Below are 26,174 nucleotides of genomic sequence, written 5' to 3'. Positions count from 1 at the left end.
CCGATTGGCCGCCGACGGTGGGCAACGGACTCTCGGATTGGCCCTAGGCGCGTTTCCCCACCTTGGTGGAAATTCACTTTTTACCGTCGTTATTACAAAACTGACTGGCATCTCCTAGACCATGTCATTACGGTGCAGTGCTCCATACAGTGAGCATCCTCTTGCGAGCCATATCCACCCAACCATTTCTATCACCACCGCCGTCGCCGCCGCCGCCACCACCGCCTCTATCACCATCACCACCGTCACTTACCTCTCCACTACCACCAGTACGTCACCGCCACCTCCACCGTAGTCATCACCGTCACCGCGGTCACCTCTACTCTACTCTCCACGTCTTTCTCCTCCCTGCTGATCTTCCCACCTTCCGCGACCGTGGAAGAAGAGCGCGGCGGCCACCGGCGCGGCGGTTATCTCAGAGTGTTACGGCCAGAGAATAGAATCGCGCAGACGTTGCTCTATTTTAGCTCTAGACACGCTCTCGTAGCCCCGGCATCGCCATCAAACACCGCGCGAATTTCCGCGATCGTTTATACGAACGTCTACTGGTGGAGTGTGAGAGAAAGAGAGAAAAAGGGAAAGGGCTGGTCAATCGGGGTAATCTCTCTGTTCTCCGTTGTCGGCCCGTCACCCTCGGGGAATCACCGTCGCGCGCGGGATGTTCGATTGACTTCCGCAGTGGAAGCGGATAACGCGTGTCGGACGCGCATAAGTGGAGGAGGACCTATACAGCAACCACAAGTGGTGAACGGATACTGCGGACGTATATATCCGTGTATACGCGCCGTGCGCACCTTTCGCTTTCTACGAGTGATACTGTGATTCGTGATAGAGACCTCGGCTGATACTCGGAAGCTGCTGCTCTCTTCTCGCGGGACGGTCGCGAAGAGTCAAAGGTGATCGTCGGGTACATAGCTGAGGCGAGAATGGATCGGAAGATCACGCTGTAAGTGAACATTGACGATGTTGATTTATATTTTGCGCGAATTTCAATGCAGATAATTTTGATTGCTATCGCGAGACGTGACGCATCGAAATTATGTTATCCAAGTGATATTGGAAAGAATCTCGCCTATTAATTTTGTAAATTTGTTATTTCTTCACGTTCCTTTACACCATTATATGATGTTGTAGAATTATAGTGAATAGCTTATATTATGATGATTCGGCTTTTATCGTGTTACCTTCTCTCGTAACATTTTTAAGACCGATCTTAATATTATAATAATATATCTTGCTTGATAATTTCTATGGAAAATTATTTAACGTAAAATTATGGAACCAGTCATCGCGTAGCCGATCATTAATTATATTCCCGGGCCGGTAAATTAAAATAATGCGTTTACGAATCCATATAATTTATGTCGATACCAAATCGTGGCTCGATCTTCGAGGTAGATTATTTTCCACTATCGTATTAAATACTGATTACCGACTAATTTACGTGAAGATCAGAAATATTATCCCGCATGCGTTTTTCATGGAACATGGTCGCGATTCGTTGCACTGATACGAAAAAGCGCGTACGCATCGTGCGCGAGAGAAGTTCGCTGCAAAAATCTTTAATCGATTAGTTCGAAGCGGAACGGCAACATGTACTTAATTAATCTATTATCCGGCTATTCTTGGTATCCGATCTTCCGAGAAGTTATACAGTAAGTTACGCCTCTTATAGAGAGAACGGCCTAAATAATAATTACTCCATTACCATTTTCTTTCAAAAGAGACGCGGCAAAGATAATACCATCTTCTCCCATTACCCTGCCTAAATCAGTGTTACTGTTGCCTCGCCTCCTCAACGTTACAAGTGTAAAAACCGCTGTTATTTTGACATTCGCAAGATTTTGCTAAATCTACGTTTTAATCCATATTTAATCCACATTTAATTCAGATTTAATCTCTTCTTGCAAAATATAAAAAATAAATCAGAAATTTTAAATGAAATAAAGATATTAATACATGTTTAAAAAAATACATTTGTAATTATATTGCATATATATACAGGGTATCCCATTTTAAAAGTTCCACCCTCATAACTTTTCAGGATCAACGTTTGAAGGAAAACGACTCCGATAAAAGTTGTAGGGAACAAAGGAGGCTATCTAATAGTGACCTTGCATTCGACATTAAAGGTCATTTTCAAGGTCATTTAAAGGTCACCTTCCGTTTTTTAAACGAAATCCTCTATTTTTCATTACATATTCTTGTAGCTTATCTCGAGAGCTTTCCAAAACGCTATAATAAAGTATTTTTTCATTAAGTTACTTTTTAAGTTATTTTATATTTTAATCTGACATATTTTGATATAAAAAATTAAATATCTCGTAAAATATTTAGTTTTCGATAATCTTACCGTAATACTTCTATGTACAGAATAATGAGACAAATCAATTAGTATAAAAAATAATTGTTTTTAAGAAAATTATTTACAATGTATTTTTTTAAACAATTATTTGTTTTTTTTGACACTAATTGATTTGTCTCATTATTCGATACATAAAAGTATTAAGGTAAGATTATCGAAAACTGAAGATTTTACGAGATATTTAATTTTTTATATCAAAATATGTCAGAATAAAATATAAAATAACTTAAAAAGTACTTAATAAAAAAATACTTTATTATAGTGTTTTAGAAATCTCTCGAGATAAGCTACAAGAATATGTAATGAAAAATAGGGGGTTCCGTATAAAAAACGAAAGTTGACCTTTAAATGACCTTGAAAATTATCTTTAATGTCAAATCCAAGGTCACTATTAGATAGTCCCCTTTGTTCCCTACAACTTTTATTCGAGTCGTTTTCCTTCAAACGTTGATCCTGAAAAATTATGAGGGTAGAACTTTTAAAATGGGACACCCTGTATATATCACATGACAAAGATAAATTATAAAAGTTTTTAAATTAAATTTGTTACATATGTTTTTAACATAACTTATTAGATAGATCGTGATGATATATCTTTTAGATTAATTATTAATAAAATATATTGGAACTTTACATTACATCCATATAAAAACAATATATAGTTATTAAAAAAATTAATATTGCATTATTAATATAGAACCTGTTTTAAAAAGTACCATAGATATTATTTACTCTGCACGTATATTTCATAGCAGCATTTACAATTTCTGACCGTCATGTACTACCACTTATCGGTAATTTTGAAAATTTGTTTGTTATTGCTTTGCTCATTTTGCCTAGTTTCTTCTAAGTTCTTGATTATCATTACCATATTTTTTTATTGATATATTGGCAACTAATAATGTTAATAGCGTTTATGTGTGGCGATATTTAATTAATTATTCTGCCGGTCTATTCGTACAATTTCATATATATTCGATCATTTTCTTGGATAGCAAAGCTATATGATAAATGAAAAATCATAGTTGAAAAATTTTACGTAATGTTATAGTCAACTGCAATCTGTGAAAAAATAACACAATTTACACAGTTTTTTTACATAAAACAGTATCGAATTTCTTAAAAAAAAATAAATAATAAATAAATAAAAGTTATAGAAAATAATAAAATTTCCAGAATATTATAACTTACTACAAAATATTCAAAGAGATGTGATGACATCTTAGATTTGAAATTTAAATAGGACATAAACATTGTGTTTCTCTATTTCTTCTGAAAATAAGATCGTTTCGAAAATCTGATGCACCATGTCCAAGATCGAGTATAAACGCCCGTCATTTGTGATTAGCGAAAAAGAATGATGCTTCGGAGACGAAGCTATTCTTCATCGCGGGATCGATCGTCGCGATCGATAGATCGTTCACCGCGATCGCGTATACATAGAAATGCCGACCAATCAAACGGGACATTAACCACAGTGCTCGGGAGGATCGTGCACTGGTTTGCATGCGCCGAGAAAGGAAGCGCGATCACAAGCGATCTAATAGCTATTCCGAAAGTTGCCGATGTGCGTGCGTTTACTCATGCACACGCGTGTCGTACAATGCAGAATTGCATTTAGATCCGTAGTGTCTTCAATTAACCGGTGACATATCGTATAAAGGATCCTGCTTCATAATTTCGATGGCGAATTTTCATGTTACACACTACGAGCGTTTCTAATACGTGCTTATTCTTCTTCATAATTTCGTCAAAGTTTCTTAAACTAGTTAATTTGAACAAAAAGATATTGTATCATAGGCAAAAATATACATATAATATCACATGGGTGAGAACAAGTTTTGCTAATATTTAACATAATTTTATCGCATAAGTTCAATATTCATGAATCTCGTTGAAAACTTACGTCAAATAAAACGTAATATTTGAAAACTCTGATATGTATTGGCGATATTTCCGGCTATACCTTACGATATGTAAGCTATGAATATAGCGTGACATAAATGCACGAGCGAGAACATGCACGAAGGATCACTGTATCGTGGTGTGCGGTTAATTTACAGCTAGTTGTAGAACTTGTATTTCTCCCAGCTAGATCCTTTCTGGTAACGTTGTTATCAATACGCCCCAGATTATAATCCCGGAAACGTTCTAGTTTAGTCGATCATGCAAAGTCAATGCAATCTTATACATGATCGATTTGATTTCACTTTTTTGAAGGTGTGTTCAATGATTGTCAATGACATTAATGTTTAAGTTTATTTTTAAACTTCATTAAACATTGATTATTAATTATTTATTAATTATTAATTAATTATTAATGTTTAAAGAGAAGCGTAAGAATAATTTAGATTTACTGCTAATCGCTAAATTGAAAATTTATTTATATATAATATAAACTTCAATTTTAATTTGCTAGAATCTCATTTATAAAACACAAATCGCACAATTTTTTTATTTTTACGAGAATTAATAACAAGAAGAAAAGAGATATTTTTATAGCTGGTTGCAGGAAAGTTGAAAAATCGTTCGTTACGCGGCACATGCTTTTCCGTGATGTCGTCGTATCGAGAAAGGAATCGATGATCTCGTTTACATGAGAGCGATTAAATCCCGTTGATACATCTTAATTTCAGTTTTACGAGCTTCCGCGCTGGGATGCACGCCAATTTTTCGATTTGTTCGCTAAATTGAAAATTTATTTATATATAAACTTCAATTTTAATTTGCTAGAATCTCATTTATAAAACACAAATCGCACAATTTTTTTATTTTTACGAGAATTAATAACAAGAAGAAGAGAGATATTTTTATAGCTGGTTTCAGGAAAGTGGAAAAATCGTTCGTTACGCGTCACGTGCTCTTCCGTGATATCGTCGTATCGAGAAAGGAATCGATGATCTCGTTTACATGAGAGCGATTAAATCCCGTTGATACATCTTAATTTCAGTTTTACGAGCTTCCGCGCTGGGATGCACGCCAATTTTTCGATTTGTTGGCTAAATTGAAAATTTATTTATATATAAACTTCAATTTTAATTTGCTAGAATCTCATTTATAAAACACAAATCGCACAATTTTTTTATTTTTACGAGAATTAATAACAAGAAGAAGAGAGATATTTTTATAGCTGGTTTCAGGAAAGTGGAAAAATCGTTCGTTACGCGTCACGTGCTCTTCCGTGATATCGTCGTATCGAGAAAGGAATCGATGATCTCGTTTACATGAGAGCGATTAAATCCCGTTGATACATCTTAATTTCAGTTTTACGAGCTTCCACGCTGGGATGCACGCCAATTTTTCGACTAGTCCGTCGACCGAGATGATGGAAGCATCTAACGCGGAAACTTTTCCACGGGTGACTCGACAGGAATGTTGTTTTCGTACTTTACGATCTTCCATCGCGATAAATATCGCGACTTAAATATTCAGGATTCTGATCGCGCGCAAGCTCCAATTGCTTTAATGTCAACGCCCACTGATCCGTTTGCACTGATTTGAAACCTAATGATGCGATTGCAAAAAAAACAGAGAAAGAGAGAGAGAGAGAGAGAGAGAGAGAGAGAGAGAGAGATCAACATTTTCCGTTATAATCAGTATTTTATATACGTCGCTGCAAGAAAAAAATTCGCATGACCAATCGACAGCCAGTTTCTGCCCAGAAGCATCAAATAATGCGCGATTCTTCTCATTATTCATCCGAAGCATAATAAACTCGAGACTAACCGCTGATATTAATATATCATTGTAGATTCAACTGTGGTTTAACTCCGTGTCCGATCGATTTGTAGAAGTATACGAGAGAAATCGTAACAACACCGTGTGTGAACGATTTCCGTTCGAATATCAATTAGCACCACGTGCGAAGAAAATTCTTACCGTTATATGGAGAAGTCATAATTACAGAAAAGATAATCATCGTATAGCGCACGTGTTAGTATTGCATTTCGCGAATATTGTTAAAACCACACAACTACTTGTTTTAATAACGTTTAAATAAATTATATTCTATAATTAGAGGTTTATCTTTGAAGAACGTGTATATGAATATTATAAGGACTGTGTCTCATATTACATATAAAAACGGCACGACAATGTTACAAAAAAATGAGATAATAATAACATTGAAGCGAAGAAAGAGAGATATCTGCGTCCTTGAGATATAATCGATTACAATTTAACTGGAAGATCCAGCCGCAAGCGCGGCGATATTATTATAATAATACAGCAAACGGTGAATACATATACATATATATATATATATATATATATATATATATATATATACAGGGTGTTAGAAAAGTCTGGAAACGGTCAAATATCTCAAAAAACAAAACTTTTCTGAGAAAAATGTTTCGAACCAAAGTTGTAGAGCTCTAAGTGGCGTATTATATAATAATATTAGTATGATCTTAAATAGCACCGTCATGGTTATATAAAAATCACTTTAAACTTTGAAAATGAAACCCTCTATTTTTCATTATATATTCTTGTAGCTTATCTCGAGAGCTTTCCAAAACGCTATAATAAAGTATTTCTTCATTAAGTACTTTTTAAGTTATTTTATATTTTAATCTGACATATTTTGATATAAAAAATTAAATATCTCGTAAAATATTTAGTTTTCGATAATCTTACCGTAATACTTTTATGTACAGAATAATGAGACAAATCAATTAGTATAAAAAATAATTGTTTTTAAAAAAATTATTTACAATGTATTTTTTTAAACAATTATTTGGTTTTTTTTGGCACTAATTGATTTGTCTCATTATTCTATACATAAAAGTATTACGGTAAGATTATCGAAAACTGAATATTTTACAAAATATTTTATTTTTTATATCAAAATATGTCAGATTAAAATATAAAATAACTCAAAAAGTACTTAATGAAAAAATACTTTATTATAGTGTTTTGGAAAGCTCTCGACATAAGCTATAAGACGATGCAATAAAAAATAGGGGGTTCCATCTAAGAGATTAAAGGTGTCCTTGACTTGACCTTAACGATGCCATCCAAGGTCAAACCAATGATACCATCTCATGTTCCCCTCAAAACCATACAATTTTTGTTGAAAACGTTTTTCTCTAAAATGCTCAGTTTTTGAAAAAAAGGGGTGTACGAGTGGTCTAGAACACCTTGTATATATATATATATATATATATATTCTCCGCCTAACCATAATAATTATTCATCGTCTCGCGAACCATCGCGCTCACGTTGCAGCGTTGTTACGCGATGCGTAAAATTCGCAGAAAAAATTTTTCGATCTTCCGTGACATTGCTTTCGTCTGTCGTCCCTTTCTGCCTTTCCTCTTCTTCGGTTGCGGTCTGATTCGCGCGTTCCAGGCGATTTGCCTGTGGCCTATCAAGGGAATGGGCAATCGTTCCTCTTGCCAGGCTGCGTTTAGATGAAAAACTATATTGCAAGTTACCAGCTAGTCCGATCGTCACCGCAGAAATATTCCTATGGTCTTCTTCTCTATAAAGAGATTCGCATTGCGTAATCGATAACAATACATATATATGGTACGCATATACAAGTTTATTTCAGAAATTAACGTTGTACATGTGACGTTTTATTTATTTTTACAACATTAATATTTAATAATAATTATCTCAATATAATATTTCTATTGATGTTATGTACAGAGTGTCCCAGAATTAGACCGATAAACTTCAGGTAGTTATAAAGGACATCAAAACAAGCCAATTTTGTCAATAAATCTGTGTCCGCAAATAAACTGTTTTGACATTAGAGAATCAAAGACTAACAAGGGAATCTCGCGAACTCGAAAATTATGATTTTGATGAAACTTTACACACATGTAGGAAGGGGGAGAGATAAATAGATGAATTTAAAAATTTCCAATTGCGGCCCAAAAACGATAAGAGGTGAAGTCACCCCTCATATATTAGAGTAGCCTTTTGCTCTTCTCGATATATATCTCGAAAATTATTCGAGATATCAAAAAATGTTTTATACAAAAGTTTTATGGTAAAAACACCTCTATTTAACCACATTAATAATATTTTGAAAAAATAATTTTTTTCCAAGATTTTTGGCCCTTGTTAGTCTTTGATTCTCTAGTGCCGAAATAGCTCATTTATGGGTTTATTGACAAAATTCTTTGTTGCTTATTTTCGTATCCTTTATAACCACCTGAAGTTTGCCAATCTAATCCTGGGATACCTTGTATATTGTATACACATATACATATATACAAAAATTTTCTTAAAAATTAGCCTTGCTATTTTAGATTGTGAATAATGTATGAGCAGTGCAAGAAATCACATAATTTGAGAGTCTTTTTCCTACGAATTTTCTTGTTTTACGTTTTATATTCTATTGTACATCCTTCCATACTTTTATTTTATTTATTTTGATGAGAATATCCTCTCTTTCCGTTCATGTTATTTCTGCGTTCCATTGTTTCTGAAGAATAATTTCTTCGCTCTTCCTGTTTCTCTTTCTCGAGCGTTGTAAAAATAAAGAGAGAGAGAGAGAGAGAGAGAGAGAGAGAGAGAGAGCGTCTAGCGGAATTTTAAGTGGCAATTGAAATGTGCATTTATAGGTCAATTTTGCCTCGCAATTCCACCAGTAAACTGTGCAAATCTTAGTCAATCGTTGACTGTTTCCATCGTAAACATTGTCTAATATTGATGCCTCTCTTTTCGCCTTGCAAGATATACAATACTACGAGCTAAGTGCTATACACCCGACTGTCTGAACGTAATATACCTTTTCTTATTTTTTATATCCATATTTTAACTGTAACTTTATATCAAAATACAATTATATAAATTATTAGAGTTTTAATTTAAGGTGATGATAAAATAATTTTCCAATCAATTGGATATATCAATACGAAAGAAACATATGATTGACAGCTATAAAAACGCGATATTTTTCTATTCTAAAATTGCTTCTGGGTTTATAGTTAAAATAAACGCTCACCTACGCGCCATTCGAATGAGCTGAGCGCAACAAGCGCGAATATAATAAATTGGATGCAATGAATCTTGAGCAGTCAGGTGGACGTAAATTGATATTCATAACCGGCGTAGGAGCGATTACCGAACGTGACCGGTCGTAAGCACATTGCACAATCTTATGACCGTGGCCGAGGCGGGCGGTCCAGAAAACTGATCGCGTAACTCGATTTCTGACTGATCACTAAGCCAAGATAAATTTATTAGCCATTTAGAGACTCGTTTAAGCACCGTTGCGTTGTTCAGTCACGAATATCGACGACATATCGCGATCTATTTTTATTCGTTTAAAAAATTCTTACCCTTTTTCCATTTTGATAAAAGTGATTGACAAGCAAAATGTCAATATGTATCTGAAAAATATAATATTAGCAGAGAGAGAGAGAGATTCAAAAGCTTTTCGTTATAATTAAGAGATAAGTACACAAATTCGATCTTCCTATATTACTTTCGAAAAATGCTGAATAAAAAAATACCGATATCAGACAGTAATCTCGTCTGACTCCAATTTTGAATTGTCATGTAACGGGTTTTATTAAATCTACATTGATCATCGTCGAGTGCATCGATTGTATGTAAAATATTAATAATATGCACATTGCAATTTCGCAATAAGATATTACTCACTATAATGTAAATTTGTGTTTAATTGTATTAATATAGGCATATTAAAATGTCAGGATAAACAGTGATCGCTTACGGAGATATTCCGTCTTTTACTGTAAACGGCGACTCGCGATAATAATAGGTCGCTGTTACACAATCGCTTACAGCAAGGAATATGTCTGAATTTTATTCACAACAGTACCGCAAGTTTCACAGGTTTCCCGGTAATCGCCGAGTTTCGACTCGAAGTCACGAACTTCCACGCAAGTCAATTACGGTGTTCAACTAGCCGAGGTACCGGGTGTTCCGTTAAATCGTGAGAGCAAGTGACAAAATTCACGATGACCAGACAAAGAGAAACATCGGTTCGACGCGTCAACAATATCTCGTGTTTGTTTTTATAATAATATAATTTATGCGATAATAAATATAAAGTAGATGCCGTTAAAATTTACGTATCTTTGTGTCAAATCACATATTCCATAAATATGTCATTTTTCGTGTATTTATTTTATATTCGCAGCAAGTTTCGCAAAAGTTGAACAAATAATATGCAAAAGGATTAAACAATTTTATAATACGAGAATATGAAATTTCTTGATCTTTAATTTTGTGATTGCGAGAAAGATACAGATATATTTTAAAGCGGCAATATAAATAGACAGATGAGGAAAATGAGATAACATTTCCGGAATTTCTTATAAGTTTTGCATGCTCTTTATTATGTTATATATTATTCTTGTGCCTGAAATTTTGCATCTGATTAAATGGGCTTATCATGAGATGTATCATTATCATTATCCCTAATTCAGACTAAGCATCGTTATTATTATCTTTAAATAGAAAAAAAAATTAATATCTTTTTATTAGCGCGCCAAAAAGACCAATGAAAACATCCACTTTAATAAAATCGTCTTCTGTTTGTACACAGACACAATAAACGCATCTTTTTCTTTTTGACAAACGATTTACGGTAATAAGAATCATGTTCTGTCGCAAGAACGTTCTGTCATACGGTAGGCTCGCGCGACCAGTCGCCATAAAACATGCCCGATTATGTCACGCTAACATAACAGGCGAGTTCGCCTTTATAAACGGACAAAACTTCATAATGAAGCGTGTTCCGACGAGAGAGTTGTGCGTAAGTGTAATGCGTAAATATAAATAATATGATCGATTTTCTATAATCTGATAAACATTTAATTACATGCCGCGGTCTATCTTTGATGGAATATCGCATCGAGAAGAATCCGACTATTTTCACCGGCTACTTTCTCGCATATACAGCAGTTAATGACTCACGAAGACGTCGATAGAACGACTTAAAGCCTGACCATCGAAACGTGTTATTTAGTTAGCTGTACCTGCGAATCGCTCAAAGATTACCTTACGTAATTATACTGAGGTAATCTGATAACTGGATTCTATCAACTTCTGTAGAGATTCAGTTTATCCATCTTGTCGCGCGAATGGATTGACTGTTATTTGTACAACGGGTGCTGGGTTTGATCCATATATTGAGTATATCTATCGTATAATAATTTACATATACGTTTTATATAGTTTTAAAAACAAAAAGCATTAGAAAATTTATTTGATAAAATTTCAACATAAAACTTATTTCGTTGCAAATTATTACGAATCTCCTATAATTTTTGATACCATTCCGATATACTTGAAAAATATTTAATATCTGGATCTAGATATAAATTGATTTGCCATTCCGATTTTAAGTGGAATCGATGATTCCGTAAAATTACGACGATAATTACAATTGTTTCATGAGAGTCCGTATAATCGATCGATGACGAAAGCGAACGAGATGTAGCTCGACGACGAGGTGATTTACGTCACGACCTTTCATCGGACCAAATTGCATCGGATAAGTCCCGGACTTTCTTCGCTTTCGTGTGACGGGGCAAGAATTTCCGTGCAAAATGAGGGAGCAGCGCAGCCGCGGGAAAGGACAACGACATTAATTCAGTCGTCGTGACCATGACTCGACCATGTCGTCGCAATTACGATCTTACGAGTCTTTAGTCGATCGGCCAGTCACCCAGTCCTTCTTTCCTCTTCCGTTTTTCTTCCTTTTCTCACCTTTTTTTTTTCTTTACGTCGCGTCCACTTCGCTGCGAACGACGAACGGGCGCGCGGCGTGATCACGTAGAGCACGAAGATGACGGGCGGGATGAACATGGGGCGGACGAGATTGACCTTCGTGGCGGGACTGACCTTCAGCAATGATGGTATCGGGCGAGTCAATCAGGAACATGAAATGTCAGTACGTATCGAGATGATATTCGCGAGCGATCATAACGGTTATTTGGATTTTTTCCTTCGACGATTTATGGCAGATCCTTATCTTGCGTCAGTTCACAGGGAGGGAATATTTCATTAGTCATATTATGCAACAGTAGTAATCTGATTGTGAAAATCTTTTAAGTTTTTTTTTAACAAGATGGAGTACTTGATATGTACTAACAAGGTTGTGAGCTTGGTTTTATTTTCTATACATAATGTATGTATGTCTTTATTGACTCCCCAATGGGGTTGCAATTTTATACTCTTACACTTTACAAATTTCCAAATATATTTCATTTTCTTACATTTCCGCTCTTACAACTAACGCTCCTACACCTAACCTAACGCTTTACACAACGTTTTACTACACCGCTTTCCTTTTCCCTCTTTCTTGCCCTTCCTCTTTTTGCTCCTCACGCTCCCTTTCCTCCTTCATCCTTATGCTCTTATCTCTAACAACTTCTAAACACACATAGCTTTCCTCCTATCTTTTCTCTTTTCGCTCTTCTTCCTTGTTCCTAACTCCTAACCCTTTTTTTTGTCTCCTTCCTCTTCCCCTCCTTTTTATCCCTTCTTTCCTTCTCTGTCATTCCTCCTTCTCTTCTATAAAGAGGTATATGGTGGGATGAGATCCGAGCGGAATCGAACCTGGGACATGGCACTTGTCAGCCCGCGACTCAACGCTCTAAGCCACTCATCGCCCCTTATTTTCTATACATAATTTGTGAATTTAATATCTATGATGCGTGAAATTACATTTTGTAATTTCTTTCTTCAATGATTAATGTCGTTTTATTCATATATTTCTGCGTAATATTTTTTCAAAAATTACACTTCTCCATTATAACCAGTTCTTGCTGCAATTATAAGCATCAGCAGTAATTTTAATTATACAACAGGATAAAAAGAACTTTCTTTTAATAATGTATTAATCATAAAGATAAGAGAGTAGACAGAAAAACTTTATATTTATTAACTGAGTGTAGTTGTCTCAAGTAACATTAATTATCATGAAAATTTGAGACAAACACAAGATGAATCATTACAAGTACAAATAATTTTAATGCAACAAAAGAATTACAATGAGATATACATGAAATAACGTATATAGAAAAGAATATAATTTTTAATCTAAAATAAAAGCTGTGTTCCTCTCTCATTTTTACGACAACGAAACCAAAGAAAATATGTACATGAAAAATTTTACATTTTACATTTTAAAGACTTTACATCTAATAAAGATACGCTCTTCGCGAAAATCTGCTGCTGTCGGAAACAACAATCGCAGCGACACGGCTGGTGACCCCAGCGTATCGTCTCAATCTTCGCTTTCGCCCTCGCAATATTGGACGAGCGATCGGTCCATTGAATTCATTCTCGATACAGTGAAGAGGTTGAGAGTATCGTCATTGTAATTCTGAAATAGCCAGAAAATAGAATAAAAAAAGAAGAAGAAAGAGAAGGACTGCTTTCATATCCTGACGGTAGCCTGATTAATAATAAAAACAATTAGCTCGAGCATATAGAAATATATTTTTAGATAGAGACGCACAAAGCGCTACGCGTAAACCCTTTTATGGGATTTTATGTAGTCCTGCAAACTCCGCGTCGGTTTCTGCCTTCGTCGCTGCTGCTGGATTTTTGAATAAACTAGAAAATTCGTGTATTATAAGTGTATCGTAAAGATGATTAACATTGACACGCATCTTCTTTTAAATTTATTTCTACATTAAAAAGACGAACACCTGCAACGTTTTTTTTTAGGATTTTTCAAATGAGAGCAATGATTTTTTGAAAATTGGTTTTTTCAAACTTTGACCCTAAATAACGGGTTAACGTATCAATTTCCAATTAGCGCCAAAAATTTTCTTTTTTTATGCTTTTTCAAACGATATACTACAACATAAGGGGGATTCATTAAAAATTTTTGAGTTGGGGTCTTCCTGGAGCACCCCCTTGGGAAGACAAATCCCCCAATTCCCTTAAAAGAGTGGGCTCTCGAAATGATCGAACACATATTTCGCGATTTTTCATAATTTTGAGTCGTTTCCGAAATATAAAGGGTGGGGACAGACTTTATAGATATCCTGTATAATATATACATGTACATAAATTAGAAACAAGTATAAAAGTATATAAAAAACATATTTAAAAAATTGACAAAAAAAAATAAATTTATTATTTTTTATTGAATACGTTCTTATGTAATCAATATAAATGTATAACTGTATATCTAAAATCTAAATAAGAAAATATTATAAATATATAAGAAAATATACATGAGACAAGGAAAAAACTACTGAAAAAAATTGGTTTATCTTTTTTTCTCTCTTACAAAAATTAATGAAAAATGGGCAAATGTGATAACAAAAAAAAAAATTTCCACATTAAAAAGAGCACGGATACGCGAATAAGGAAAGGAAGATTCAATAATTTCCGTATCGATGTAAAATCACGGAGCGTGTAATTAAATGCACGGATTCCGGTTAACAAGCTTATCTTAGCGGATCTCGAATGATTACGTCCCCCTCTCAGAAGGGGATTTAACTTTATGAGAATTCTTTTGCGGTTGACGTCTCCATGCGGGCGTATGCTCGTAAAAAACGATAGGTCGCATAAGCGGCACCGAAATTAGAGGCTTATATACAGGGTTGGGAAGTAACGCGTTACTTGTAACGCCGTTACCGTTACAGTTACTTTTTTTCGGTAACTGTAACGGTAATGGCGTTACAAATTTTATTTGTAACGGAAAAAGTAACTTCGTTACATTTTTCGGTAACGAGTAACGAATTTAACAGTTACTTTTATCGTTACTTTTTTCAAATTTTTTGATTTATTTAAGATATTATTCTTGCTAGTGTGCGTGATAAAATTTTTATCTTAACCGTAAAGCCGTAAGCAAATCGACCAATTAGCATTCTTATTATGTTGTAAAAATGCTTGAATGTGATTGATCAACTTATGGCTCTTGCAGACCAGTGCGATGACGCGACGCGCGATATCCAATGAGAGCTTTATCTTTTCGGAAAAGCAGAGCTCTCATTTACTACCAGTTCTAAGTACCTTGCAACGAAAATTAGAAAATCTCAATAAATCTGACCTTATAGATTGCCAATCATTAGTTGAAGCTATTCAGCAAGGTTTAAATAGAAGGTAACTTATTAATTTGATTAATACATATGTTATTTAATTTTAAATAAGGATTTAATTGAAAAATATTATTTTATTTTAAACTATTGATTCAAAAGTATTAATTTCAATAAAACAAACAATGTCGCTTAATTTACTATATTTGATTTTAGATTTCTTACAATATTTGAAACAAAAGAATTAATAATAGCAGCATGTTTACATCCAAAATTTAAGTTAAACTGGTTAACCGGAGAAAAAAGAAAACGTGCTGAAAATTACTTGGAGGATTTATTGGGAATCCGATCAACTGAAAATTCTTCAAAAGCTGGAAAATCTGACGATCACGATGATTTTTTCATTTTTGAGCAAAAAACGGTGCAAAATGAATCTGAACAAGAAGAATTGCAACGGTTTTTAAAATTAAATAATTGTAATATAGAAATGTTAAACGACTATCCAAAACTTAAAAAACTTTTTATTAAATATAATACAGCTCTACCAAGCAGTGCATCTGTAGAAAAAATGTTTAGCATCGGTGGCTCTGTATTAACACCACAAAGAGGGCATTTAAATGATGATACTATGGAGCAACAAATTTTATTAAAAATTAATAAAGAATTTCGATAAAATGTAATCATTTATTTTGTAATAAACCTTGAATGAAATCTTGCTTACAATTTTTTAAAAGTTTTTCTTATGCAAAATAAATTATTAGTTTGTATTGTAAAAAAGTAACGGAAATTGTAACGACTCGTTACTTTTTAGTAACTGTAACGGTAACGAGTTATTTTTTAAAATTGGTAACGAGTAACGGTAACGAGTTACTTTTTAGAAAAAATAAGGGTAACGGTAACGAATTACTTTTATAAAGTAACTTTCCCAACCCTGCTTATATACAAGTTTTATTACAGAGTACTGCACCGCGCGACAATGATGAATGATGACACTTTAACACAGGGACCTAAGCGATGACACTCGCCTGTGAAACATTGTCGCGACTACCTGCTGCTGCAATGACTTCAGTACCGTTTCGATACTAACTGCTGCAAACCATGATTACAAACCGCTTAAATTTTGTTCTAAATCTGAAAATGAAACACGCATTATGCAAAAATTATTTATGTCATCTAGAAGCAATCCTGACAATATAACAAATTATTATAAATATTTTTCTAATAATTAATTAGCATTAAAAACATGGTAAATAATAATTTAAAATAAATTTTAAATCAGCGATTTTATTTGTCGACATGACAGCTTCATAAGTCGATCTGAAATTTCTGTCAATTGAATAGAACTTGTCGCATATGAATTTTCCAATTCTATGCTTAAAAACGAAACATTTTCCTCGAAACAAGAATTCGCATTAATCGAAAAATTGTCATGTTTCATTTTTATTGTTTGCACGGACGCTTCTTTTGTTTCAATTATCATAAAAAATGTGAATACAGGATGTTAAAAAAAGGATTTAGGACTTTAAGAGCAGATAGTACTCACGAAATGGAAGAGAAAAAGTCCTGATAAACATGGGTCGAAAAATTAATATTGTCGGAGCAATTCATCAACAACGGATTATCTTACCATTTCTTCATCCAAAAGAAGAGTTCATTCTTCCAAAAGAAGAAATCTTTAAACTCCAAAGTTTACAGAAAGTTTTCTACATGTTCTCCTCCAATTTCCACATATGCTTCACATCTTTATACCAAAAAATTCTCGGCTTTGTTTTAACTATTTCACATTTATTTTGTATTCTCTGATGTAATTCGTCATAACGTTTGTTTCCATGCCACGCGAAGCACCAGAATCAAGTAACCCAAGTAGCAAGACATTAGAAACATCATTGGTGAAATATCAGAGTGCCGTTTTTCGATCCTCTTTTCTACGGCGTTGTAAACTTGCATCTCTCGTAAGGATCGCAAACGCTCGTTAAACTGACGTTAAGCTGACTTTCATGATGGTGGCAGTTTCTTCGACACCGGAAGACTCTCTTTACTCTCTTCGCGCGAGATGCAGCCCTTTTCACCCGCAATTCTCTCATTTTATCCCTTTGTGCATCTACGTACCTGTGCCAGGTCGGGGCCGATACGTTCCCTTTTACGAGAGGCTGCTTCACGCGCGGCGTAGAGGCAAGGCGCCTCCTTCTTCTTCGCCTTTTACATCCTTAACTGCATCGCACTTGGACGGAAAGCTGGATCGTTAGCGGCACAAACGATCGATGATCGTTCCTGCCATTATATTTTCCATCGAGTAATTTTACGTTGTCGGTTGTGCCAGCGGACTCGCGAATAAATCGCTTTATCCACCTATCCTTTTTTAGAGATAATTCAAACGCGCGAACATATGTATTGACCTGGTTGATATATCACATCACATCGAGACAACTTGTTACTTCCAGAAAAATCGATAACTTGATCTTCTATTGTCCTTTAGATCACACACACCAAAAATTGTAAGTCTCAATAATTAAAACTCATGTACTAGATCTTAATTACGTATATAATATAATCTATCTAACTATTTTAGCAACCAATATGTTCACAATCAGTCCACAGCAGGAAGAGTAATCATGAGACTCGGCAATAACTTTAACATATTAAGTACATTTAACTGAAACGTAGACTGAGACTTTTATGGAACAAAGACTCTAGTCCATGTTTCAATTGAACGTATCATATATTAAGCAACATTATTATTTTATTCACTAGCATACGTCAATACCTCTGTAGTGATACGGAAGCGCGTAAACACGTGAATTGTCCCCCGGCTGGTGCAACGGAGTATCAAAATCTTTCTTTTTGTAAAGAAGAGCAGGCAAATTGCATTAACAGAAACGTTTCCCTCCGTTCGTTCTAGTTTTTTTTTTTTTTTTTCCTTAGTGTCGCGTCTCCTACGCCTTAAATATTGATCGAAGCTTTTTAACGCTAATCGCAGTAGACGGCCAGGAAGGATTACTGGGGCTCCAGCCCGTTGTTCGATCGTTGCATCTTCATTGGCGGATAATTCCGCGTATACCTCGCCCCAGGACACTTTAATCTTCCTCCGAGCTACGATGTAGCTCGAGTAACCATAGATTCTGCCGGTCAATTGATCGCTACGCCTCGCGCACGACTTACATAACTCGCGCGAGTTTAGGCACGAGCGACTCTCATGATTATTATTGCGAGAATCATTATCGTCGAAACAGTGGAAGCCATTTCGTATTTTCACAATTGCAACAATATTCTAGATGAAAAACGAGATATATAACGTAGTAACAATATACATGTACATATTTGTACAATAGACTTATTTAAATGAAAAGAGAAGGAGGACAGAACCGGTGACGCGACCTTAGAAAAATATAATGTGTTATATATGAAAAATTGTTTTATAAAGTACTCTATACTATCTTACTTTACAAAGTAAAATACAACTCTTTAAGAATGCTTTGGTTGTACAATAATAGCAAAAAACTATTAAAATTAAAAAAAAAAACATATTTCTTACGTTTATACTATTTGAAAAATCAAATAAATAAATCCGAATTATAAAAGGAATTAAAATATCATAAAATATAGTTTTTAACATCTTTGTAAAAGAAAACAGTTGTAATATTTTTTCTAATTTATGACAAAAACTTTTCATCGCGAATACCCCCTGAAATAAAAAAAAACAAAAAAACGAATGATTTGCAGAGAGAGAGAGAGAGAGAGAGAGAGGGATAATATTTTTCTACAATTTTTAGTAAATAACTTTCAAACGAATAAGTCGATCTAAATCAAGTTTTGCACAAATATTTATTAGAGTTTTCTTAATATACTGTGTGAAAATTTTTATTTCACTGGCTAAATATTTTTTCCTTGTCAAATTTGCAAATAAGTGCCACAATACGCGATTTTTCATAAGAATCAATATAAACTTTAAACTTAAATAATTTCCAAACCATTAAGAAAATTCTACTCAGATTTGCACGGATTTACTCAGAAGAAATAGAACAGTTTACGAAATTTTTATGCTTTCGTCAATAATTTTGACATATGACACGTACGTCTTTAATATCCTCCGTTTCGCGATTGTTTTATCACAAGTTTTATCTAGAAAATAAAAAAGAATAAAGTAATATGAAATACGTTAATCAAAGAGTGGGAAGTCGCGTTCCCTTCACCGTCACGTGGGTCGTTGTTGTGTTTGTACGTTGACCTTAACGGTGCAGGACAGGCCTCGCCACCCACCGTTTCTCTCGACGAGGTGGATACGAAGAAACACTCTCGCCAACTCGATTTATGCAGGCCGAACCCCTCTCACTTTCGTATTTGCATGTCAAGCAAACTTTTTTCTTCTTTTTTTTTCCTTCGTGCCGCCACGCAACGCCAATGCAGCATCCGTGATCTCTCTATTATGATGCTTCGTACGCGGGTTAATGCTTTTATAAGCTCGACAAGGTGTAATTTCGCGGCGTGCTATTACCCGAATATCAGAATCCGTCGTGGAACTAATCTACCCTACGGCGCGATTGTAGCAGAAAAGAATGTTTAAACCGTGAGAGAATCATGACTATGCGAGATTATAATAATGTCGGAGAGTCGCAGTAATAACAGTGAAAGAGCGCGTACGAAAAAATTGTAACTGTATACTAATAACTATAAATATATCTACATAAGACTTTTGAATATTTCGGATCTTATATCTTAATATATTACGTACATATTTTATGCAGTATTATTGCAATTAAATTATGGCAATATTTAAAATTATATATTTATGCGTCATATTATAAAGAAATACGTTTGATATACATTCCGTGTAACCCTACAGAGCCAGAAAATATTCAATATTTAATACCGTAAAAAAGCCGCATCGAATCTTCCTGACCGCTGTGACAATCGCATCCACGATACCATAATTTCCGCGGTGTCAGGGTTACCAGGCGCGACGTCCGTGAACATTCATCAACGAAGAGCACAGAAGACAGCGATCGTACGCTCCGATCCTGCCTATCGGCCAACAGACGATGGGGAACAGCTGTTAGCCGGCTGATGACGCGCAAGGTCGCTCCGTTACCTCGAGAGATTTCGAGGTCGACCGCGTCCTCGAGTGCCGCAAATAGGGACGAAGAGGGATGAGGAGGATCCGCGCTCATCGCCGTTCATCTCCGACAGGAGATTGGGCCTTCTCTTCTATCGCATCTCTCGTAACAGCATATTTGCGCGGCATCGCCGGTTAATTTCGCGAGTCACCGTGTAAGCGGCAGCACTCAAGTCAGCTGGGTAAAGTAGACCTACTTATAACTCCTCTCTCGGGATGTGCATTACAAAGAGTGCACGTAGTGGTTTTGCTGTTCCGAAAGATTGGATGACGGTCTCTCGGTATCACGGTAAATGGAATTCTCACATTGCTGCTACGTGTAGTCCACACCGCAAGACGTTGTAGTTGCGGACTCGACTGACTGATTGCCATGCATCAGTTAATTTCGCAGACCGCAGTACAGACTACGTGGGAGTCGTCTAGTTGAGAAAAGAACGTCAGACAGTTGACTGCAATTTTGTAGCCAATTTCGAGTGACGGCTTCCACCTTTTCGAAACTATAATCTCTTCCCGTTTCGAGGACGCTTGGTGGTTCGGTGGACGAGACAGGGCACCCGAGTTGCCACTGTATTTTCTCTTATCTCTTCGGTAATCTAAGAATGCACCGCTTCTACACCCGGAATTTCATTATTCCGGGAAAAAGAATAACGTTCATTTATTTATTGCGGTCTTGCTTTACAGTCGAACGACGAAGATGTCATCGTTATCCTCGAAGTTCAATGTCGTTACCGCGCCGATTATTATCTTCCAAAAAGGTTGAGTACCAACGTGCCATTAAGGTAATAACTCGAATGTTGAATTTTTCATTCTCGAACAAGTTTGCGCATGCGACGATTACAGCATTCTTTGAAAATAACTGTCGGCTGGGAGGATGCAGAGATGATTCACCGGTATTTTCCTACCGGTTCGCGCGCGCGATTATCTTATATCGTCGCTCGGTGGATCTTTTAAGCATTTTCCTCGCGGCGCTCACGATCCCCTTCACGGCATCAACGAAATATATTCATCCGCTAGTAGCATCCATTAGTATTTCTTCGCGTTCGCCAGTTGAGAAAAGACAGCGCCGGATGCGGCAAGGCCATTCCGTTACTACCGGTAGCCAAGGTCAGTTCGCGGAAAAGAAATCGAGAGGCGATGACGTCGCGATCGTCCTTTACGCCAAGCAAAATGGCCGTTAATCTTGTGCGGTAACAGTATATCCAGCTACAACCTTCATACCGCATCACCTGACCACGTTTTCTCGAAGGTGGCTAATCTTACAGGCGATAAATGGCAGGGCTGGAAGGGGGATGATGGTTGAGCGAGGGAGATTCAGGCTCCAAAGCCGGGTTCTCTCGGTAGTCCCGAGGCGGGCAAGGCCGACCTACTCGCGATAAATGATACGTAGTGCGCGAGGCACCTAACCTAACCTGAAATTGTTTTACATGGCCGTTGCCGGCGCGGGCCGTGGGCGATACGTTCATTAGGTCGTTTTACAGACCAATAACAAATAACAGAGCATGCGGCGGTAGACACAGTAACAACATGTCAGTCGTCCTAACGGGGCTTCCTCTCCGCTTCTTTTCCTGCCTACCTACCTACCAACCTATCTCCTAACTCTCGTCCAGCAACCGACATTTTCGCTATGCTAAGCGTCCGGGAAACGCCGATCTGGTCCGGATAGACATTCCGGCGACGCTCCGCGAGGAGGAAGAAATAAATAGATAACTATCTTTGTGTCGCACATTTGTTCATACGGAGACCGGAAGTTAATTACAGAAATTATACGCGTACTATGTAAATTATGCAATAAATTGTTCTTGTCCGTGAGATAAAAAATAGGATAACAACCTGGTTGCAATCGCATCATCGTCAAGGAACAAGTATCCCCTGTTTAACATTACTAATTCATTATTTATTCTACTAGTAAATTTTTAAAGCCGTCGGAAAGTCAAGCATTATACATTTGTCATATAATATTTACCAGTTTGTATTTTTGATGCTCTTTAAATAGAGCATGTCCGGAAAGCGTTAATCGTGACTTATCAATGCTTATAACTCGAACAATGCCAGCGACTGGGCGTTAAGATTACAACCATGGATACTCCATATTGTTAACCATGATTAATGATGTACCGTGCGTTAATGAGATTCTCTCTTCCTCGATGATGCAGCGAGCCTTTTCGAATCAAAGCTAGCGGGTATACAAATTTTGTTACGTATCAAATGGCAATCAAAACTGGCATTTACATTAATAATCAACTCGATCCAACATTACCAATCAAAAAAAAAAAAAAATAATAATAATAATAACAATAATATAAATATTCTTGCATCAAAAGAAATCTGATGGCAATTCTCTACAAGATGTAAAATTTTATAATATTTTCCTTCTTACAACTGTCACTTTGTATCTCATTTATTCAATAAGTAAATAAGAAAGAACCAAAGTAATATGTTTGTATGTAATATACTTATGAATTATAAATTGCATAAAATATGCGTCTTTAAGTATCTTTTGTTGGGATTTCAATTAATCATACTCTTTTGACTACGCGCATATTATTATATTCACATCAATCTTCCTCTTTGTAGACTTTCCTACTCAACATGCACTATTTTCTTTTCATTTCTTTTTTCTACTAATATCTTTCTCCTTCTTTACGTACGTCCTCAATTTTTAAAGCATCGTACAATGTAAAGACCTACTAAGATCCTTTCTTTCCTCCAAGCTTGCCGTTTGTTCCGGCCACAACCTGTAATTTTCGTGACTGCAATCTCTTTGAATCAAGATTTAATTTTTTTTTTTTTTTTTTTTTTTTTTTTAGAAAAGAATACTGTAATAATCCCCTAAAAGTATTACGGAAGAAATAAATGTACACCACACTTTTATCAAATTATAATTTCACGGTAACAGAATTTTCGTTTGCTCTTTATCTCTCCCTTTCTTTCTTTCTAAAACTTGACAAATATTTTCAATTATTAAAAATAAGTAAAAATGAAAAAGAAACAATGTGAACGATAAGAAATCTGTTCGGGAACGAGTATCTGGATCTAATATTCGCGAGGCCAATTACTGCGTGCTATTGGTCGATACACCGTCGTTTGTGCCGGCGATTCCGCAAGAAAAAGATTCTTGACGGTAATGATCGCGTGTAAGAACAGTAGTGCTGCCTAGTAATAAAATCATTATTTAACGCAACGCGCCGGAGCGTAACGTCATGAGACGCCGGAATGTTAATGTTCGAGCGCCGATGACAGGAAATAGGAGAGAAGCTGTGCAAGTCCGCGCCCTGCTTTAGCTACTCTTTGCGCTGAGAAATGGCCATCTCTTACGATCTCGGACGTATTTCATAATTAACCGTAAGCATCGGCCGCCCGATGCGGCTAACAGCTTTATTCGCGAGATATTAAGAATAAATTGCTACAGGAGAGATAATAAAAACGGGATACACCGCTAGATTTTGCTTAGAAAGAGAGATAGCAATTTTTACACTAAAACATTTCCAGTTTTATACGAAAATGTTGAAAAATATGACAGTAAAGATTGGGAAATTAAAAATAAACGATAACATTAATTAGATGGCAGAAATTGAAACTTACAAAGAGATTCTAGCGTAATCACAACTTCTATTGCCAAAATTTGTATAGAAATGCAATAAAAGTGAAATCGCGACACATCAGAACTTTATAATGTATAGGATTAATTTTTTTTTTTTTTTTCGTATTTTCTCTTATCTTAGTATTTTACGACAATTTGTTTTCTCCGCAGCGAACAAAACTAGGAATCGCAATGCTCATGCTTCTCTTCCCTGGACTATGATTTGTTCGAGAGGAAGAGAAACGCCCATAGGCGCGGAAATAATTTTCCGCACTGGCGACGATAACACCATGAAATTAAGTGATGCATAAAGCATGATTGATTAGGTTATACGGAATGACCGCCCGCAAAATACGAACCGTATGCGACTCAACGATTTCAAATTATCCTGTTGCATATCCCCCAAAGATGAAACATTCCTCTAGAATGGCCACAATCAAGGAAATGCGTTCTCTTCGCATTCGGAATAGTAAAACGTATCATTACAAAAAACAGTTCATAAATAGGAAACGGGAAGTCACTGAAAGAAACGTCATTTGCAAATGAGTTTCGCGATTGTAAATGTAGTATAAATGTTGCTAGATTTAAAATTCAAATTTGCCAAATAATCCATTTCTAACATATTGCTCAGACATATATTGTAGCATCGATGAAGCAGTATTCCACTTTTAAGATTCGTAATTTTAAATTTGCAAAAATGTCAAGTCCCGCCATCGATGCATATGACAATTCTAATTAAACCATTATTAATTGAAAATATTTCTAGTAACGTTAGCTGCGTATAAATGAAGCAACGGTATTTCTCCAAGTCTACCGTTTCTTTTGTATATGCATCATCGAACGCGAAAGCGAACGTTATCGATATCAGGAGAGCGTCACCCGCGTGATACTAATTGTCAAATAAAAGCCTCGGTCACGCCCATATTAGCAGAATTGCCGTGCCATTATCGTCTGAGGAGAAGCTGTAAAACGAGATTACACACGATAACGCGCTTATGACTATCTTCCCCAGATTATGCCGCTTCCTAATACGCGATCGGATTATGTTTGCTTCTTTTTCTGACAACCTAATAAATATAGGATAAAAAGAAATGCGAGTCACAGCTGCTGTATCCACCGATAGTGAGTCTATAACGGTCACTGACAACTTAAACAACTTTGTGTATCCGACCGAGTATCCGGCAACACGAAACAGTACAAGAGCACGGTACAGGACAATCAGGAAAAGCCAGTGAGATTCCTTAGGAGGAAGGTTCCCTGAACTTCGAGAACGCGTGTTTCCTGTACGCGTGTTACATTGTCGACAGTGTCTCATTGTGACAATTCGAATAAAATCGAACGCTCGTGTTAAAAAGATGTTTGAATATAAATTCTTATATTAAAGATATCAACAAGAAGGTATCTCCTCGAATCTTTTTCTAAAATTTGATTGAAGAAAGTACTTTTCGCTACGTTAATGACAATTGAAATAAAATCAGTTTGTGTCATATGTCAAAATATTGACAAAAGCATGAAAATTTCGTAGACTGTTTTGTTATTTCTTCTGAGTAACTGAGCACAATTCTCTTAACGATTTGGAAATTATTTAAGTTTAAAGTTAGTATTGATTCTTATATGGAAAATTGTGTATTGTAGCACTCATTGATAAATTTGACAAGAAAAAACATTGCCAACGAAATAAAAATTTTCACATACCATATATTAAGAAAACTTTAATAAATATTTATGCGAAGCTTGAGTTAAATTTTCACTTATTCATCTAAAAGTTATTTACTAAAAAAATTGTAGAAAAATATTATATTTTTCTCTCTCTCTCTTTCTGCAAATCATTCGTTTTTTTGTGGGGGGGGGGGGGTTTGCAGTTTATTTCAAGTATTCACAATCAAAAGTTTTGATCATAAATTAGGAAAGATATTAATTACAACTATTTTCTTTTACAAAGATTTGTAAAAATTATATTATTTTTTATACTTTGATTCTTTTTATAATACGGATTTATTTATTTGATTTTTTCAAACAATATAAACGTAACAAACATGTTTCTTTTTTTTTAATTTTGTCAGTTTTTTGTTACTATTGTACAGCCAAAACGAGGTATTCTTTCAAATGTTTTCCTAAATCTCAATTAAA

At 35.5% G+C, this 26,174-nt stretch overlaps 1 protein-coding gene across 1 annotated transcript in view; it reads left to right on the top strand.

Annotated features, from left to right (window-relative positions):
* The first annotated feature begins 933 nt into the window (after window positions 1–933).
* Window positions 934–26,174, top strand: part of LOC138940138 (uncharacterized) — a 90,566-nt gene continuing 65,325 nt past the window's right edge. The window contains exon 1 of the mRNA XM_070308694.1: window positions 934–946. The gene's annotated coding sequence lies outside the window, so the exon portion shown is untranslated. The remainder of the gene's footprint in view (window positions 947–26,174) is intronic.

The sequence above is a fragment of the Polyergus mexicanus genome, unplaced genomic scaffold (assembly GCF_030449975.1).
Source record: "Polyergus mexicanus isolate NDT 795.1 unplaced genomic scaffold, iyPolMexi1.0 SCAF_16, whole genome shotgun sequence".
Lineage (NCBI taxonomy): Eukaryota > Metazoa > Arthropoda > Insecta > Hymenoptera > Formicidae > Polyergus > Polyergus mexicanus.
The sequence above is the reverse complement of the archived record's forward strand: the minus strand, read 5'-3'. Positions and strand labels throughout refer to the sequence as shown.